This window comes from Capra hircus, chromosome 2 (assembly GCF_001704415.2).
Source record: "Capra hircus breed San Clemente chromosome 2, ASM170441v1, whole genome shotgun sequence".
Lineage (NCBI taxonomy): Eukaryota > Metazoa > Chordata > Mammalia > Artiodactyla > Bovidae > Capra > Capra hircus.
In genome coordinates this window covers 9,225,984-9,246,161 of record NC_030809.1, presented here as the reverse complement: position 1 = coordinate 9,246,161, position 20,178 = coordinate 9,225,984, and the positions used below count along the sequence as shown (strand labels likewise).

At 47.8% G+C, this 20,178-nt stretch overlaps 1 pseudogene; it reads left to right on the top strand.

Moving 5' to 3' along the window:
- On the top strand, positions 17,942 to 18,565 carry LOC102170005 (annotated as a pseudogene).

Below are 20,178 nucleotides of genomic sequence, written 5' to 3'. Positions count from 1 at the left end.
AGTTAAAGTAATTAATGCATGTGGCTAAAAAAATCAATTAGTATTGAAAGAATTATAATGAAAAACAACAGCACCCTGAATACCCCACCCCCTCCACTCCCACGAGTCATTTCTTCTGGAGAATATTTCCACGTCTGTAAATAATATGTGTGTACCTCCGTTCCTTGATTTATCAATTTTAGATATTATCTATTGATTTCATGTTACGGTGGATGAGGACTTAACCTTGCGTACAAGGCCTACTTCTCCTTGCCTTTTCCTCCCAGTACAGTTAAATCACCATTTTCAACTAAACTGATAGACACTGTTTACACTGTCATAATTATGGAAATGTTCACTGCGTTGCCAAGTGGTATACTAGGACAACAATTCTTTTCTTAGACTGTGCGGCTTTTGTTTTGTTGTTAATTCACCCTGGACTCTAACCTCCTCATCACAAGGTTAGTCATTGAAATATCTTCAACCATTTTCAAGGGCTCCATCATATTATCTTTTCCACTAAGCCCTTTCTTGAGGACTTCCCTCCTGGTTGCCCTCTGGACTTGTTTCACAGCAGTCAGCCTATCACCTTCACAACCTCTCACTACCGTGGACAGAGCCACGCTTTCCTGGATTCCATGCCAATCTTTTTCTTGGTTCACACTTGGATAGCATCCTCAAGTAACTGCCCAAGAAAGGTTGCTCAGGAGGGGAATATGCTAGGCCTTCCAAGTCTGAGCCTACTGATTTTTAACCTTACTTTTTTGATAGTTTCAAAGCCATACTCTTTACCACTCTGCTCTGTTGCAAAATGAAGAAAGACACTTCACTTGCTCTGAGGTTGTTGAGGTTGGAGATGTCTTTTCTAGATTCTGAGGTTGTGAACCTAGATTTATCAATGGTAAAAAAAGAAAAATTTGATAGTTAACACCATTTCAAGGTTCTCCATGTGCCAGGCACTGTGCTAAGTGCTTTACATAAATTAAAATCACATTTAATTGTCACTCCAAATGTATGAGATAGGCGGGGTTATTGTTCCCTTCTTATAGATGAAGCTGAGCATAGGGGACTTAAGTAACTCGGTGAAGGTCACAGAGTAAGTGATAAGAGTCAGGATTCAAACACTGGTCGGTTGATTCTGGAACTCAGATTCGGATTCAATAATCTACACTTTTGACTTCCCTGGTGGTCCAGTGGTTGAGAATTTGCCTGCCAACACAAGGAATCCTTGGTCTGGGAAGATTCCATGTGCCGCAGAGCAGCCAAGCCTGTTGGCCACAGCTACCGAGCTCAAGAGCCTGCAAGCCTCAGCTACTGAAGCCCATGCACCCTAAAGTCCACGCACTGCAACTAGAGAAAGCCTGTGCACAGCAACGAAGACCTCAAGCAGCCAAAAACAAATAAACGAATAAATAAACTTTAAAAATATCCACACTTCACTTCTTCTATTGTAATAAAAGAGGCTTACAAATTACTATCTTCTGACTTTGTCTTCCCCCCAACCTAATTTGGTAAATGTGGAAACAAGACCTAAAATCCAGGTGACTTGTTCAAGTTCCTTAGCTAGTTAATAATAAGAACTAGAAACTCAGGTTTCCTAGTATTTCCTTTCTCAATCAGGGAGTGGGGCTTCCCACTCAGGATTGGTTTCTGTACCTCGGTTTCCCTGTTTAGGGGAGAAAGTTAGTGGAAAGGACGTGTAAAAGATCTATATCCCATCAGATTGTGACTGAGACATATAATCGAGGCAGATACGACGCACTGTGGAAACAATGGAAGCTGACTCATTTTATATGATGTGGAAGGCTTCCCAGGGGAGGTGGCATTGCACTGAACCCTGCATAGGAGTTTGAAAGCCAGGGGAGGGCAGGACATCACAGAGGAAAGGAGCAGCAGAAATGGAAGCAAGGAAGCTTGAAAGTGAACAGCCACAAAGTTTGGTTCCCACGTGGGCAAGTACTCCCTGTCTGTGTGAAGACATCCAGAGAGACCTGTACTCCCTTCAGTCAATCTTCCATCACACATTCATTCCACATGTTGTCAATAATAGAGATAGAGGGACTTCTCTGGTGGTTCAGTGGTTAAGACTCTGCAGTCCCAGTGCAGAGGGCACAGGTTCAATCCCTGGTCAGGGAACTACAATCCCACATGCCACGAGGTGTGGCTAAAAAAAGAAAATACAGAGTTAGGAAGGTAGGGTAAAAAGTTCTGGTTCTAGTCCTAGCTCAATCCCTAACTCACTGTGTGACCTGGAGTAAATCTCTTCTTTTCTGAGCCTTGGTTTCACCATCTGTCAATTGGGAGAGCGAATTTACGATTTCCAAGGCCTCTTCCCACTTTCATTTGTGATGATTACAGAGCAAAGAATAGTACAAAGGTGTCGAGGTGTCCTTGACTTCCGTCCATTAGAGGAAGGGGAGAAATAACATCTGTTAACTTCTACTTTGGGCTGAGTATCACCCCCTCCTACCACCCTCTGAGGGAGCTGCTATCTTCTCATTCAACAGAAGAGAAAAATGAAGTTCAGACGGTTTGAATCACTTCCTCAAATTCTCCCAGCAAGTAACAACAGAGAAAGAGCTAAAATGTTTGAGTGTTCACCACATTCCAGACACTGTCAAGACCCTACATTAACTTGTGTAATCCCCCAACAACCTCCATTTTAAAAAATTTATTATTGAAGTATAGTTGATTTACCATGTTGTGCTAATTTCTGCTGTACAGTGAAGTGATTCAGTTATACATATATACATGTATATACTTTTTCATATTCTCTTCCACTATAGTTTGTTGCAGGATATAGAATACAGTTCCCTGTGCTACACAGTAGGATGTTGTTTGTCCCTCCTACAGGTAATAGCTTGCACCTTCTAATCCCAGACTCCCAGCCCTTCTCTTCTCCACACCCCCTCCCCCTTGGCAACAGCAAGCCTGCCCTCTATGTCTGTGAGTCAGTTTCTGTTTCATAGATGTATTCATTTGTGTCGTATTTTAGATTCCGCATATGAGTGACATGATGCGGTATTTGTCTTTCTCTTTCTGACTGTCTTCATTTTCGAATGGGGTAACAGCAAGTGTCTAATGTCATAGTCTATGCTTCTAATTACTAGACCACACGTCATCTCAGAAATGACAGCTGAGACAGCATCAAACTCCATATAATCCGCTCGGATGAGAGGGGATCACCTCTCCGTCTCCTCACCACCAGGCTCCTGTGATTTGGCCGTGAGGGGAGAAGGGCAGAGAGGGACAGATGCAGGCAAACCGTCCCTCTCTCCAATGGCCTCTCCTGAATGCAAACTGCACTTGGAGTTTTTGCCAAGAGATGCTCCCACGGCTGTCCTACTGAAGGATGAGGCATGGGGCCAAGAGAAGGGAGATCTAGGATCCTCAGGGCCCGACTCTCAGAGCCAAAAGTGACCTTGCAGATCAGCTGATTCCCTGCCAGACCCCAAGGTTGAGATCAACTATTTTCTTGACTCAGTTTACAAACCTCCAGTCACAAAGAGCATATTATTTTTGGAAACCTTCCCCATCCCTTGATAGGACTTTTAGAAGGTTCTTTCTTCCATTGTATTGAAGCAGATGTCAATACCCTTTACCCACTGGGGACTTTAGATCAAGTTCCCTCCCTCTTGGGCAAAGACTCTGGGATCGAGTTTTCTGTTCAAACCCTAGTCCCACCCTTTCCCAGCTGCATTGCTGTTGAGTTGCTAAGGCGGATCTGACTTTTTGCGACCCCATGTACTGTACCAGGTTCTTCTGTCCATGGGATTTGCCAGGCAAGAATACCGGAGCAGGTTGCTATTTCCTTCTCCAGGGGATCTTCCCAACCCAGGGATCAAACCAGCATCTCCTGCATTGCAGGCAGATTCTTTACCCGCTGAGCCATCGGGGAAGTCCACACACGTGAGTAACCTTGGACAAATTGAAGCTCAATGCCTCAATTTTGGTTAATTTCCCACTGTTCCTGCGCAAGTTAGCCTAAAGCCAGATTTTTCTAGCTTGATCCTCAATGATCCACAGCTTCTTTCCATTGCATCACTTTGTACAGTGCTTTTCCAGCCACAAAGTGCTTTCCCATACATCACATCATCTCACCAGACCCTGGGAAACAGGGCCGCTGGGACGGAGGGAGGCATGAGCGGCATGTGGTTATCTCAGTTTAGCAGGTGAGGCAGATCTCTGACCCTAATACCAGACTTACCTCCAAACTTGTGCTCCTCACACCTCTCACAATCAGCATTCCAGGCCTCTGTGTGCCTTGCTGTCTTCTTCTCCCTGGTGTTCCCATGCTCACCTTCTGCCTGCAGCGTCATCTTTCCTACCTCACTTTGCTGGTCCGTATTCATTCTTTAGGTTCCAAATGTGTCCGTCACACATTCTCCAGGAATCTCCTTGCTTCCGCCCACTCACTTAGCCAACACCCTTCTCACATGTGCTTACCGTAACAAACTGTTTGCCTCCACTTTATTATATTGCTTATTTATCTTCCTCTCACACTGGCTGTGGGTGCAAAGTCTTCAGTCGTGTCCGACTCTTTGTGACCCTATGGACCATAGCCTGATGGGCTCCTCTGTCCATGGGATTCTCCAGGCAAGAATACTGGAGAGGGTTGCCATTTCCTCCTCCAGGGGATCTTCCCAAAACTGTGTTTCTTGTCTCCTGCATTGGCAGGCAGGTTTTTTTTACCACTACCGCCATCTGGGAAGCCCTGGCTACTAGAACGTAAACCCTATGAGGCTGGGACTATGTCTGTCTTGTTCATTGTGCGTCCAGCCTATAGCACAAAGCTTGGAATAGAGTGATTGCTTATTCAAAGTTTGTTGAACAAGTAAATGAATGACCTGTATTCATTTGAATGAATTCATTCATTTGACATTCATTTAAATGAGTGTCTAGTATTCCAATATTCCTACAGCATGGCAGGCCCCCCTGTCCCTCACTATCTCTTGGAGTTTGCCCAGCTTCACATCCACTGAATCAGTGATGCTATCCAACCATGTCATCCTCTGCTGCCCTCTTCTTCTGCCTTCAGTCTTTCCCAGCATCAAGGTCTTTTCCAGTGAGTCAGCTGTTCGCAGTAGATGGCTAAAGTATTGGACCGTCAGCTTCAGCATCAGTCTTTCCAATGAGTATTCAGGGTTGATTTCCTTTAGGATTGACTGATGTGATCTCCTTGCAGTCCAAGGGACTCTCAAGAGTCTTCTCCAACATCACAGTTCAAAAGCATCAATTCCTCAGCACTCAGCCTTCTTTATGGTCCAACTCTCACATCCACACATGATTACTGGAAAAACTATAGCTTTGACTAGACGGACCTTTGTCCATGACTACTAATGGCCTACATTATAATCCAGGCTTTATTTCTAATCCCAAAAATTCTTTTTTATCATCTTCTGAACCTAACCTAATTTCTACCCTAGCCCTTACTCTCCCTGTTATTATTTAACTCCTTAGAATCTTACATTGTTTGTTGAAGGAATACTGGAGCTCATCTGATTCACTCCCTTGATTTTCTACACCAGAAGACTAAGATCCTTGGAAGTTAAGTGGTTTCCCCAAGGTCACACTGCAAACTGTGGCCGTCCTTCTTGACTACCAGATTGGCACTTTCCCGCTGAGTTCACCGAAGAGTTTGTGGACAGTAAATAACTCCATCCGGGACTTCCTTGGTGGTCCAGTGGCCAAGACTGCACGCTCCCGAGGCAGGGGGCCTGAGTTGGATCCCTGGTCAGGAAAGTAGATCCCACATGCTGCAACTAAAAGTCTGCATGCTGCAACTAAAGATCCCAGATGCTGCAACAAAGATCAAAGACCCTGTGGGCCGGAACTAAGACTCGGCGCAGCCAGATAGTAAGTATTTTAAGTAATAAGAAAATAATAGTAGTTCCGGCCAAGTCCCTGCTTCGTGCTCTCTAGCTACTCCAAAATCCAGACACAAGAAGTCTGACATCTCACAGGCAACAGTGTCAGGCAGGACTGGTTGGAGGAGGTATGAGTTGGAGGGGGAGGAAGGGGAGGCAGGGAGGGCGGATCACGGAGAGCCAAGGACGCAGACAGAGAAACCAGGCAGTGAGGCACAGCCCCACTGTTGCAGGGTCCCCGGAGGCTCCCGCTGCGGCCGCACCATCCCCTCTGCCCCTGAAGCTGACCTTTGGGGCCAGAGATCAATAACCCAGACTTTGGCTTCAGCCCCCTTTAGCCCTCCAGTGACCACAGGGCGCACAGAAGAGCAAGTGGGACTCAGGGTCATTAAGTAACTGTCACTCTTCCCCAGCCCCACTGGGGGAAGGGCCAGGGACAGAACTGTTACTGAGAAACGTACCCCCAACCAGAGGAGGACCGAGACCTCTATCTCTGCTTGACCTCCGCCCTCTTCCCCTTCCTACCTTCACCCAAGATTTCCTGCTGTGCTCTGTATCCTCCCACCTCTTTAGCACGGAGCCCTGACTCCGCTCACTGAACCCCTAATCTCCTATCTGAGCCTTCATCTTGTTTGCTGAGCCCCATTTCCCCCTCAGTGAAGCCCTATATTTCTGTTAGGTCAAACTCCTTTTGCGGTTTCCCTCCCCTATTGTCCTGTTGTGCTGTATAATCAAGAGCATTTCCTTTTTGGCCGCACCACAAGGGATCTTAGTTCCCCAACCAGGGATTGAACTCTCGGCCCCTGCCTTGTAAGCACAGTGCTAACCACTTGCCCATCAGGGAAGTCCCAATCTGGAGCCATTTTATGCTTTTTCAATCAAGGCAGTAGATGGAAATTCCTTGTTCCCTGTTTTCTGAATATCGCATACCAAGTACCTTCTCATCTCTCACATCCCTAAAGAACAAACACGTTGTTTTGGCCATCATATTAGCAGACCCCTGTCTCAGAAGCACATTAACCCACCCCATCCCACCTGCTTTCCATCCTTCCTGCTCACCATTCCTTTCCCACATCCATCTCCCCCCTCCCCCCCCCCCCCCCCCGCCCCCAATGCCCTAGCCAATCACTTCTGATTGATTGGTTAGGGACGAGGAGGAAAGGATCGATGGAAGAATCTGGGCCTATTCTCATCAAAGTTAAAGGTCCAGGACTGGATGATATTAATTGTGGGGAAGCTCAGGTGATGGTCATGATGGAGTTGGAGGTGGTTTGAAGTGTGGAGGAGAATGGGTGCAGAGCTCCGACTGTGCTCTGAAGGGCAGGAGGAGAGTTGTGGAGCTAATAGAAGTGAGAAGGCATAAATCAGTAGGAGTATTGGCATTAGGCTGTGGCTGCAATTCATGGGGTCGCAAAGAGTCGGACACGACTGAGCGACTGAACTGCGAACTGCGAACTGTGGTTGCCAAGACTAACCCACAGCTAAGAAATGTACCACCCCCTTCCTCTAGAGTGGGGTCTTGAGTCCCTGGTACTCCAAGTGTCCAGCAGGGGGCGCTCTGCCCCTACATTTCCCCCTTTCCTCACCCCTCAGAATTTTCTTCTTTCGTTCAAAAATACTCTTTGATCACAACTGTGTGTCAAGCACTGTGCACCAGACACTATACCATGGTACCATGGACTGCAACCATTCAGGCACCAACCAGACGCACAGACAAGCAAGGTCCTGGACTCCGTGGTGCTGGCAGGGTAGGAATACGAGAATAAATCTTTACTGATTTAATTTAAAGAGTATCAGATGAAGCTTTCCTGAGGAGCTGCCTTTTAAACTGAGACTTAACAGATGCCTAAATCTTGACCAGGTAACAACGTGGCAAAGAGGTGAAGGTGGAGTGTGTAGGGGTTGCCTTTCAGACAAAGGGGACAATGGGCTTCAGAACATGAATTAGGAAAAGATCAGGGCCCGTTCAGTAGAAAGGAAAGAAGCCTGCTTCTGTGGCTACATCCAGCTTTGATCAGAGGTTTAATCCTTTCTGGGCTTCCCTTGTGGCTCAGTAAAGAATCCCGCCATGCGGGAGACCTGGGTTCGATCCCTGGGTTGGAAAGATCGCCTGGAGAAGGGAAAGGCTACCCACTCCAGTATTCTGGCCTAGAGAATTCCATGGGGGTCTCAGAGTTGGACACGACTGAGCGACTTTCTCTTCACTTTAACCCTTTCTATTGTGAAACTCACACACTTGGAGCCTCCCAGTTTCCAAGACCCAGTTATCTTGAGATTTGCCTTTCGTGGGAAAAAGATGAAGACAGAGAGCCAGCAGGTCTCTGGGTCCTTTCTAGAGCAACCAAGCTTGGGAGGGAGAACTCCTGTTCACCCCATTCCTAAGCACAAACTTTTTGGCTACAAGTGAAACTCAGTTTAAACTTCAGGGCCCCTCCCAGGGCTGTGGAGCGAGTCAAGTCGTATGCTCATTATGCTCAAGTATTTTTATAAAACGTGCACAAATGAGATATTTTAGTCACAGCTGGACATCTGAAATGTGAAATACCAACTGTTAGTCCAAGAGGTGTGCCAGGTGATTAGTTAATACAAATACATTTTCTGATGTTTGTGGTATTTTTCAGGTTTTGAAATTTGGGATTTATCATGACTTTTTTTCTTAGTCTAAATAAATGTTCACTTTGGGTATACATTTTATACCTATAATCCTATACCTCTTTTTTAAAAATTTTATTTATATATTTGGCTGCACCACATGGCATCTTAGCTCCCCCACCAAGGATCGAGCCTGCACCCCCTGCAGTGGAAGCACAGATTTCTTTCTTTGTTTCTTTTTAAAACTATACATTTATTTACTTCGTTGCACTGGGTCTTGGTTGCTGCATGCAGGCTTTCTCTAGCTGTGGCGAGGAGGGGCTGCTCTCTATCTGGTGCGCAGGCTTCTCCCTGGGGTGGCGCCTCTTGTTGCGGAGCACAGGCTCTAGGCACACAGGCTTCAGTAGTTGTAGCACACAGGCCCAGTTGCTCTGAGGCCCGTGAGATTTTAATTCCCGAACCAGGGATCAAACCTGGGTCCCCTGCACTGGCAAGTGGATTCCTCTCCACTGTGCCACTAGAAGAGTCCAGAAGCATAGATTTCGAACCCCTTGACCACCAGGGGATTCCCCTATATTTCTTTTCTTAAAGAGGGCGTCCTAAATTGTAAAAGTTTGATGACCAATAAGACCTGCATCTGCCCGAGTGGGGTTCCAGAGGCTGACTACTCACTCCAGACCTTGACTGGTTCTGGAGTTAACTGATCCTTCCTGATCAGTTCTTGGATCTAACTGATCCTTCCTCGCCCTTCGATCAGTCTCCCCTACTTTGTGGTCCACATCCACCCAGGTAGAGGACTCATGATTAATAGGAATGCCAAAGCGATAGGGCTACATGGAAAGTCAGAGATAATTAGTAGTAAAATGTTTTGTTTTGTTTTGTTTTTACTTTTTATTTTGAGATTGTTTCAGATTCATAGAAAAGTTGCAAGAATAATCAAAGAATTCCTATACACGCTTCACCCAGATTCCCTAGCTGTTAAAAATTTAACTCCTTTGTTATCATTCTCTTTCCCTTCCCAGTCTTTCTATATATACTTGGCTATTTCTGAGTAAATTGGAGATATAATGCTCCTTTTCCCCTAAATGAGTCAAAGTGTGCTTCCTAAAGATACAAGGATATCCTCAAACTTAATCATAATACTGTTATCAAAGTCAAGATGATACGCTGAAACCTACAGACTTTCCTCCGGTTTTATCAGTTGTCCTGTTAAGGGTCTAATAGTGTCATTTCTTGTCCAGACTCAATCCAGGATCACTCGATCACTCATGCCATCAAATTCTCACATCTCTATCCTTTTTTTTCATCTCTCTCTCTTTTTAATCTGGAATAGTTCCTTGGTTTTTATCTTTTGTGACATGACATTTTAAAAAATAATAGGCCTATTATTTTGTAGAATATCCTTCCACTAGGGTTTGTCTGATGTTTCCTCATGATTAGATTGAAAGTTTGCATTTTTGGCAGAATTATCACAAATGTTGATATATCTTCTCAATACCCCATATCAGGAGATAAGTAATAATATGAACCATTGTATGCTGAAGCTGAAACGCCAATAGTTTGACCACGTGATGCAAAACTCATTTGAAAAGACCCTGATGCTGGGAAACACTGAAGGCAGGAGGAGAAGGGGACAACAGAGGATGAGATGGCTGGATGGCATCACCAGCTCAATGGACATGAGTCTGAGTAAACTCCAGGAGTTGGTGATGGACAGGGAGGCCTTGTGCTGCATTCCATGGGGTTGAAAAGAGTCGGACACGACTGAGCGACTGAACTGGACTGGAGCTGGACTGTATGTTGAACTTGAATCACTTGGTTGAGGTGTCAGTTTTCTCCGCTGTCAAGTTGCTATTCTTTCTCTTTATAATCAGTAAATATCACCATACATTGTGATGACATAGATCCTGTTTCTCATGAACTTTCATCATAGTTTTAGCCTCATAGTTTTAGTATCCACTGTTAATCCTTGCCTAAATCAATTATTATTTGGATGGTTACCAAGTCTGACTTTCTAAGTATGCTATCTTTCTATACTTGTTAGAAGAGCTTTCCCTTCTCCATTTGTTCATTCGTTTATTTTATCTTTTTAATATTTTTTATTTATTCGGCTGCCCCGGCTCTTAGTTGTGGCATGGGGGATCTAGTTCCCTGACCAGGAATCAAACCTAGGCCCCCTGCACCGGGCGTGCAGAGTCTTAGCCACTGGACTACCAGGAAAGTCCCTGTTCATTTTATATTGGAATGAATTCATGGATTTCTTTTATACTCCATTACCAACCATTGTTCTGAGGCTTAAATTGCCCCCAGTGGCCAGTGGGACCCACTTCAAACTGGTGTCTTCATCGCGCTTTGAGTACTTCTTGCTTTCTGGTTAAGCAAGCTGTCCAGGCTCACCTGTCCTTCCCCCGCCCATCCTGAGATCAGCCATTTCTTCAGGGAGCCAAGTATGTTGGAGACGGAAGGTATTAGGCGGAGTCCAGCTCCTGTTAGTCTAGTGCTTTCAGTTTATAAAGCCTGCTGCTGCTGCCAAGTCGCTTCAGTCGTGTCCAACCCTGTGCGACCCCGTAGACAGCAGCCCACCAGGCTCCCCCAGCCCCGGGATTCTCCAGGCAAGAACACTGGAGTGGGTTGCCATTTCCTTCTCCAATGCATGAAAGGGAAAAGTCAAAGTGAAGTCACTCAATTGTGTCTGACTCTTCGCCACCCCATGGACTGCTGGAGTGGGGTGCCATTGCCTTCTCCATTATAAAGTCTAACATCTCCTATTTACTAAAAAGCCTCAGGCTTGGACAGAGGTGAGTTTGAGTGTGGAAACTGCTTATTGGCTTTGTCACCTCAGATGATACACAATGGCAGCAATGATGCCTACCCTCAGAGTCGTTGCAAGGATGTAAACTCCAGAAGGGCAAGCACCATTGTCTGCTTTTGACCACAGCATCTCCAACAAGGGCCTGAGGACAATGGGAGCTCCTTAATAGTCTTTTTTTCTTTTTATTTTGTTTACTTATTTATCTTTGGCTGCCCTGGGTCTTTGTTGTGGCACACAAACTCTTTGTTGTATATGGGCTTTCTCTAGTTGCTGTGAGCTGGGGCTATTCTCAAGTTGCGGTGCTTCTCGTTGCGGTGGCTTCTGTTGTGGAGCCCGGCCTCCAGAGCTTGGGCTCAGTAGCTGTGGAGCACAGGCTTGGCTGGCTCGAGGCCTGTGGGATCTTAGTTCCCCCACCAAGGAGCCAACTCGTGTCCCCTGCATGGGCAGGTGGATTCTTAACAGCTTGACCACTAGGGAATTTTCTGTAATAGTCCTGAAGGATGGAATGACCTGAGATGCGAGGTGTGAAGTGTTAGCCCTGTGTCTGGTGCACACACACAGCTTGCGGTCAAGGGTGGCCGCTGTTCTGTTTCATGGATACTTGTATATGCTCAGAGTTAGAGCTAATTGTCAGGGGGGCACTGGTGATGGGCCAGCTAGAGGCCTCTGCCCCTCGCAGAGGAAGGAAGGATTTGGACTGAACAGATGAGAACAAAGACAAACACATACTGGCCTAAGTGTGCTGGGAAGGAGGCCACAGACAGGCAGTCAAGCCCAGAGGAAGCGGCAGCTGGAAATCAGTCAGAGGTTCTGGAAGCCGTGTGGCCGGGCTGGACCCCCGGCGGGTGGAGGGTGAGGTATGGGTGTGGGCAGATAAGAGGGGAACTGATCGAGGCAGACTTCTGGGGGACAGGAAGGAGTTTTGTGCTAGACTTGGGCAGGCAAGTGGACGAGGCTGTACTTCAGAGCCCCTGCCTAAGACGCCCGATCTCGAGCAAGACACAGAGCCCACGTTGTGGGGGCCTCCTTATCTCATGGGGAGCCCAGGACACCACCATCAAGGAACCTCTAGCCTCTGGGGGAGACCCAGACCCTGCTGTTGGGGATCTCATACCTTCCCACCACCAACCTTACCCCCTCCTCCTGGTTCTGCTCCCTGCTCCCCCTCCAAATGTGGTTGGACTTTTAGCCCCTTGGCGTGTCTCCCATCTGTCCAGGAAGCCTAAGGATCTTGCAGCAGGCTTCATTTCTTAAAAGCCCCTCCTTTATTCAAGCCTCTGAGGGTTTCCTGGAAACGGCGTGGTGGTGAGAGTCAGCTTCTAAGTGGCCACCAGTCTCTCCACCGGGGTTATTTTGGAAGGTGACACCTTCCCCCGTCTTACCACAGTCCCCTTCCAGAGCACCCCCGGATGCTATGACAGCTGACAAAGGGAAACCACAAGACCAGAAGTTGAGCCAGTCTGCTTAGGAGGAGGCAGGGACAGAGCGGGGTGGGGTGGGGGGGACAAGGTCCCTGCTTGGCACACCCATGCGGGCTCAAGGTAGGGGTTGCAGGGCCAGCAGGCTTTGATGCCATAGAAGCAGCCACTTTGCCATAGAAGCCTCTGTCCAGGAGTCAATCTTTAATGGGCTCTAAGTAGCAGGTTCTGACTGGAACTCTTTTCCCATTGCACCCATTTTGAGGTGTGGAAACTAAGGAAGCAACTTAAAGAAGCTCCAACAGCAAGTGAGCGACAGAATCAGGCTCAAACCCAGCTCTCTCAGTTCTGTCCTGCGTCCTCTTCCCACAATCCCAGTTACCTACCCTTGCCCAGGAATCCACAGAATCCAGAACTTTCTAAACTGTTTCCTGAGACTTCATGGAATATTCTGACAAAATTGAGGCTAGTGATATTTATTTCTTTTAAAATGCATTGGAAAAGTACATGCACAATAGAAACTAAACACGTTTCTATGATGGGTCTTATTGTGACACTCGCCTTTACCAAATGGTGTGCCATTCCCAAGGGTGATGTGCGCCCCAAGCGTTATGGCCGAAATCCTTCACCACATTCTCTCTGAGGCCACACTTCCTGTGGGTGACTCTCAGGCAGAGACTGACTCGACAAGCATAGCAAGGCAAGGCCATCCTGGGAGGCAAAGGAGCTTGTGATGGGCAATTTTGTTTTTTTGTTTTAGTTTTTAGCCATGCATCTTGTGGGATCTTTGTGCCCCAAACTGAGATCGAACCTATGCCCCTTGCAGTGAAAGCACAGAGTCTTAACCCCTGGACCACCAGGGAGGTCCCTGCGATGGGCAGTTTTGGACTGAGGACTCCCCAGTGGTTCTGCTGAAACTTTCCTAGAATTGCACCTCAGTCTGAAGTGTTTCCTGCCCACCCCTCCTTCCTTCCTTCCTCTGTCTTCCACGGGGGTTTCACCTGCACTGTGGTCTGCCAGCTCTCCCACCTTCCTCCAGCTCCTTGCCCATTTTCCCTCACAGGTATTTTCCCCAATAAATCAGTCCCACGTCTAATCCCCTCTTGACACTGGCTTCTCAGAGGACCTGAACTAACACATCAAGAATTCCTCCAAGTTTCACAGACTAGTCTCCAATGCATATATGCATTGTTTCAACAAATATTTCTCCACTTTCATAGGAATGTATTCACCAACCACGTGTTCAATTGCAGTCAAGCGATTTGATCATTTTACTATGTTTTGCAACTTGTAATTTCAGCATGTGACTGTGATGCTCAATGCTTATTGTCTATCAAAATAGGAGTCAATTTTTGGGTCATTTCTTATAGCAGTTAATTGTGACACCTCTGTTGGTTTGTGAGAGGCTGGGCTGTCTCCTTTAACCTGGAGGTCATCACCTCCTGGCAGGGGTCTGCTAACATACCTTTACTTTGTAAGTGTTCCATAGTAAACTTTGGGAAGAGCCGCCAGAACCCATCTTGAATGTGCATATACCTTCTCAACTGCTGATGCTGCTCAGGGCAATGGACTTTAGACAGCTCCTTCTGGCTGAGGACGGAGCAGAGTCTGGTATTGCCATAATCCACAGGGAACAGAATCTGTGCCTGCCCATTCTGTCCAGAAAGGAGGACCCTCAGTTCTGTAAGATGCCTCATGTTGACCCCTTTGGTTTCCTTTGATGTGTTGTGTGTGCGCACTCACTCAGTAGTGTCCGACTCTTTGCGACCCCATGGACTGTAAGCCCACCAGGCTCCTCTGTCCATGGAATTTTCCAGGCAAGAATACTGGAGTGGGTTCCCGTTTCCTACTCCAGGGGATCTTTCCAATTCAGGAATCGGATCCATGTCTCTTGTGTCTCCAGCATTGGCAGGCAGGTTCTTAACCACTGTACCACCTGGGAAGCCTCTGATGTGTTGTTGCTGCTGCTGCTGCTGCTAAGTCACTTCAGTCGTGTCCGACTCTGTGCAACCCCATAGACGGCAGCCTACCAGACTCCCCCATCCCTGGGATTCTCCAGGCAAGAACACTGGAGTGGGTTGCCATTTCCTTCTCCAATGCATGAAAGTGAAAAGTGAAAGTGAAGTCGCTTAGTCATGTCCGACTCTTAGCGACCCCATGGACTACAGCCCACCAGGCTCCTCCGCCCATGGGATTTTCCAGGCAAGAGTACTGGAGCTGATGTGTTGTTAAGAGTGACCAAATCTAGAGGTGATACTATCCTTGGATTCCTTGAGGGTTTTGATCAAGATGAGGGAAATGTTTTTAGTTAAAATATATTTACTATGAACAGTGTCTTTACTTTCTCTCATATGCTTTCCAAAGTATTTTTACAAATGGCTCATTTAATTTTTTTTTTACTTTTACTTTTTTTTTTTTTTTTTGGCCATGCAGCATGTGGGATCTTAGTTCCCCAGCCAGGGATCAAATCCACATCCCCTGCAATGGAACAGCAGAGTCTTACCCACTGGACCGCCAGGGAAGTCCCCTACAATTTGCTCATTCGGCATTTTTTTCAATGTACGTATACAGATTTATTTCCTTATTTGTTTTTTGGTCTTCCACGCTGCATGGGCTTTTCTCTAGTTGCCATCAGTGGGGGCAACTCTGCTGCAGAACTCGGGCTTCTCCTTGTGGAGCACGGGCTCTGGGGCTCATGGGCTTTGATCGTTGCAGCTCTGGGGCTCAGCGGTTTCGGTCCCTGAGCTCCAGAGCACAGGCTCAAAAGTTGTGGCACACAGGCTTAGTTATTCCACGACATGTGGATTCTTCCCAGATCAGGGATCGAACCCGTGTCTCCTGCATTTGCAGGAGGATTCTTTACCACTGAGCCACCAGGGAAGACCTCCTCGTTTAGTTTTTAAAGTGATTCTGTGATTCTTTGAGCACAGGCTCTGGGGTGGGGTCTGGGTTCAAATTCTAGCTTGTTTTGTGACCTTGAGCAAATCATTTAAAATCTCTGAGCCTTATTTCCTTTTCTGTGTAATAAACCTGCCACCTCCCCTGGCAGGATGAAGTGAGGTCATGGAGATGTTGCGGTTGCCTGGGCAGGGGTTGTATCAGAGAAGGTCTGATTGGCTAAACTGGGGGTCTGAGGAGCTGCAAAGCAGGTTGAGTCATTAGTGATGTGGTGAGACTGCCTTCCCTGGTCCAGGCAGAAGAAGCAGTCTCCGCTCTGTGCTCCCGCAACACTTTCTCTGTCCCTTAAAGGCCTTCAGCATTATCCCTTATTGGAGTCTTTTCTACCCAGCCTGGGAGATTTGGGGTTGCCAGAAGTAGGTGTTAAGTCTGCTGAGCTTCAGGCATTAGGAGTTAGCATGGACCCCTCAGGCCCATGTGTGTGGGGACTGAGGAGTCCTCAGGAGGATGAAATGCCCATGAGGTTGAGCGAGAGTCACGGGGTCGGGCCGCTCAGCGGCCCCACTCGTCAGAGTCGAAGGAACTGCCGCCACGGAGGGCTCTGATGAATGGGAGAGCACGAGGTGCCGTTTCAGCTGCTTCACCCTCTGCTGACAAAGCGGGACTGGGGGCGTGAGTGGGACACCCTTTTCGTCGCTGAGAACAGAACATGTTGTAGGTGTGACTTGCTGGCCCAGCACTGGGGGAGCCCCACAAGAGGCAGCACCCTTGGCTTCCACACCCTTGACTTGCCAACCCTTGTCTTCCCATGAAGGCAGATGATGACATGCTTGGGAGCCCACAGAGCTGTCCCCGGAACCTCTCAGAAAAACCCTCCTGACATCTGCGTTCATCCAGCTCTTTCTCTGGGTTAGGTGCTGTCTTAAGCACTTTCCAGACATGGTCTGCTACAGTCTCCATAACAACTCCACGTCTGTTCCAAGTCCTATTTTGTGAAGGAGGTAAGGAAACAAACAGACACGCCATGGAATTTGCTCAAGATGCAAGCTGGAGAGGCAGAGGGATTTGACCCTAGTCTGGTTGGCTTTAGGGCCGTGGGCTATGAACCAAAACACTCAGCTGACACAGGAGAACTCATTGAGGATGATTTCAAGGCTGGGTTGCAGTGAAGTAGTTGCTATTAACGTGCCCCCGTTTATTCCCAATAAATGGGGTAGGCTGGGTGTTTGGGTTCCATGTACAACCCAGCTATGCTAGGCACCTACCTGGCATTACGTAAGCGTCTGTTGTGTGACAGCTATGGCAGCAAGAGAAGCTCTGTGCCAGAACCGTGGGCCTTCCTGGTACCTAAATCTCTAGACTCTGGGGTCGGGAGGAAGCTGCTTGACCTTGGTAGTGCCTCCCGGCCAGGGCTCGGAGGTCCTCCTGGCTCCCAGCATGAACACAGCGTCGCAGCATCACACTTGTCCTACATCCTTTGCTCTTTGCAGATGACCAAAGACGGTAAAAAAGCTCGACAGACGGCTTATGATTCAGCTCTACCGCTTACTGGCTGTACGGCCTCAAACAATTCAAAGGTGAATTAACCTTTCTGAGCTCAGTTTTTTAATCTGTTAAATAGGGGGAAGACTATCTACCTCATAAGGCTGTGGTGAGGAATACACGAGGAAACAAATGTCAAGCACCCTGATGCTGGAAAAGATTGATGGCAAAAGGAGCAGGGGGTGGCAGAGGATGAGATGGTCAGATAGCCATCACTGACTCAGTGGACATGAATTTGGGCAAACTCTGGGAGATGGTGGAGGACAGAGGAGCCTGGCATGCTGAAATCCACGGGGGTCACAAAGAGCTGGACATGACTTAGTGACTGAACAACAACTGAACTTCCTAAAAACGGCAACGCACTTCAGTATTTTTGTCTGTGGAATTCCATGAACAGAGGAGCCTAGAGGGCTATGGTCCATGGGGTTGCAAAGAGTCGGACACGACTGAAGCAACTGAACACGACAGAAAAGTTCTAATTTTCCTCCTCCTCTTAATCACTGTTACTGTTACTATACCATCTCCATTCTCAGGACTAGGGTTTTTCTCTACACTTTGATTCTGGGTCCCCTCTCCGGATGTGAAGGTCCAGACACCCAGCTAGCCCTGTCGGTCCTTGGAGGGCAGAGCTGCCCTCAGGGGAGCAGGTTAGAGCCAGGTCTCAGAGCCGGGAGACCTGAGTTCTCCTCTCAGCAAGGCCACCAATTTGCCATAGGACCACAGGTCAATCACTTTTTCTCTCTAAAGATCAGTTTCCCCACTTCTCCAGTTCTCGAGGATGCAGCCCGGCAGGGTCTTCAGCTCCATCCCCGGTGTGGGAGGCGACAGCTGTCATGGTGATGTTTGAGCAGATGAGAGCAAACGCGGGCAAGTCACTCAAGGGGATGGACAGGTACAGTCCTGAGAACCTGGCCACCCTGGACCACTATGTGAAGACGCAGGCCAAGGAGAATATTTATCATCTGGAAGCCAACCTGGCTGTGTTGAAGCTGTACCCAGCCTTTCTCCAGACCACAGTCACTGCCCAGATCCTGCTAAAGGCCCTCACCAACCTGCCCCATGCTGACCTCATGCTGTGCAAGCGCGGCAGGAAGAATGGCCCACCCAGCCAATTTTGTCCCTCAGAGACCTGCTGGGGACCTGCCACTTCTAGTCCTTCTGGTAAGCCCTGGATAAAAACATGGGTCTCTTGGAAGGTATAACCGGCTTCGAAGACTCTGTCCAAAATCTGCCATGTCGTGGGCGTCACTTATCAGCACATCAGTCTCTGGCTGCTGGCTGAGATGCTGGGGGATCTGACGGGCAGCGAGCTAAAGGTGCGAGTGAGCAGTATGGCTGGAGTCCCAACGAGTTAGACAAGACCTCCGTCTGTAGCCAGGAAGAGAACATTAAGCCCAAGAGTGTCATGGAGAAGATAGACTGATAGGGGGTCCAGCATCATGGCTTCCTCCCAGTAACAGGTGTTTAGTATAGATTTGTTGGCTTCTCAAAAAACAAACAAACAAACAAAAAACCCATCACGAATTGTTTCCCCGTGGGTGAGTAGGGAGAGTCGTACCTGCCCAGCTCACCTCACTGGGCTGTTGTGAAACCAACACAGGGGTATGAGAGCCTCTGTGAGGGTAGGGCCCTGTGTAGAGTGATTGGGTTTCTTAGAAGAAAAACAAAGGATGCAGGAACCCAGAGGAGCCAAGTGATCTCCTGCCTCTGATCACAATTCTTCCTCTTCTTTGCCTGTTTCATTCATTCATTCAACATATATTGATCAAGCACCTATTATGTACCAGGTAGTCTCTTAGGTCCTGGGGACACAGCAGTGAACAAAACCAAAATCTCTGCCTTCATGGTACTTCCATTCTAATGGAGAGACACAGACACTAAATGAAGTTGGATGAGGCCCTACCTCCTCCAGGAAACTTCCCCTGACAACTTTGTCCCCACCTCCTCGGTTAGACATTCTCCTCTGGATACCCCTAGTCCAGTGATCACACTGAACAATGATATCCGACCTGTCTGTTTTATCACAACCCATGGTTCTCTTGAGGACAGGGACCTTGACTCATGTTTTCTATCCTTGGCACCAAGCACAAGGCTTGGCATCTGGTTAAGACTCAAGACCCTTTTGTTCAATGAACAAAGGAATGAAGCAAATGGAGTGATTTACGCCATAGGCTTCTAGTTGTTGACTCATTCAACAGGTTTTGTCAGGCAGCCTCCATGGGCAGGTGTGGACGGGTGTGGTTGTGAATAAAGAGATAAAAAGTTTCTGTCTCTTACCCTGAAGGATGGTATAATCTGAAAAGCAGGAGAGAGGCCAGGAGGAGGGAATGACCATCTACTGAACAGGAGCCCCAGTACATACTTACCTCTCCAGCAAAGTAGGTATTAGTAACTTTTCACAGGTTCAGAAAGAGGTTCATAGAGTCTCAATAACATGCAAGAACAGTGGGGCTGATGTGGGTTTGAGGTCAGCCCAGGTCTCCTACTTTCCCACTGTAATCAGGACACAAGGCAGGGTTTGCTCTGTCCCTGAGGGGGCAGTCTGCATAAAATGAGGGCTGTGGACCCTCAGAGGTGGGAGAGTTTGCTGAACTGAGGTCCGTCTTAGAGGAGGAAGCTGCCCACTGTACCTTAAAGGTGGGCAATTGGTGGGATGGGGACTGGCAGTGTGGAGGGGGTACTTTCTGAAGGTGTGAAAGCCCTAGGGCCCTGGGAAGATGTCCTTGGAAAGCTCTGAGGCCTGCTGATGGGCAAGCAAGGGAGGGTGGCTCCCTGCTAGAGCGTACATTGCTGCAAACCCCGTGGCACCTCGTGTACAGCTTGGACTAGGTCGATGTCAACCGAGTGAATAGATCTTTTTCTCCTGACTCCTTGGGGAAGTAATCGGAGTTGTCATCTCAGCCAGATCCTAGCAAAGGACCTGCCACCTTCTGAATGCTCTCTGTGGTACCCAAGTTGCCCCAGTTTTCTGGAGAGGTGTCCTTGACCACTGAGCAAGCCAAAGCCTGCCTGTTGAGATAATTTCTCTTTGAAATGAGGTTTGCCAGCTGCTTTCCTCAGACTGAAAGGG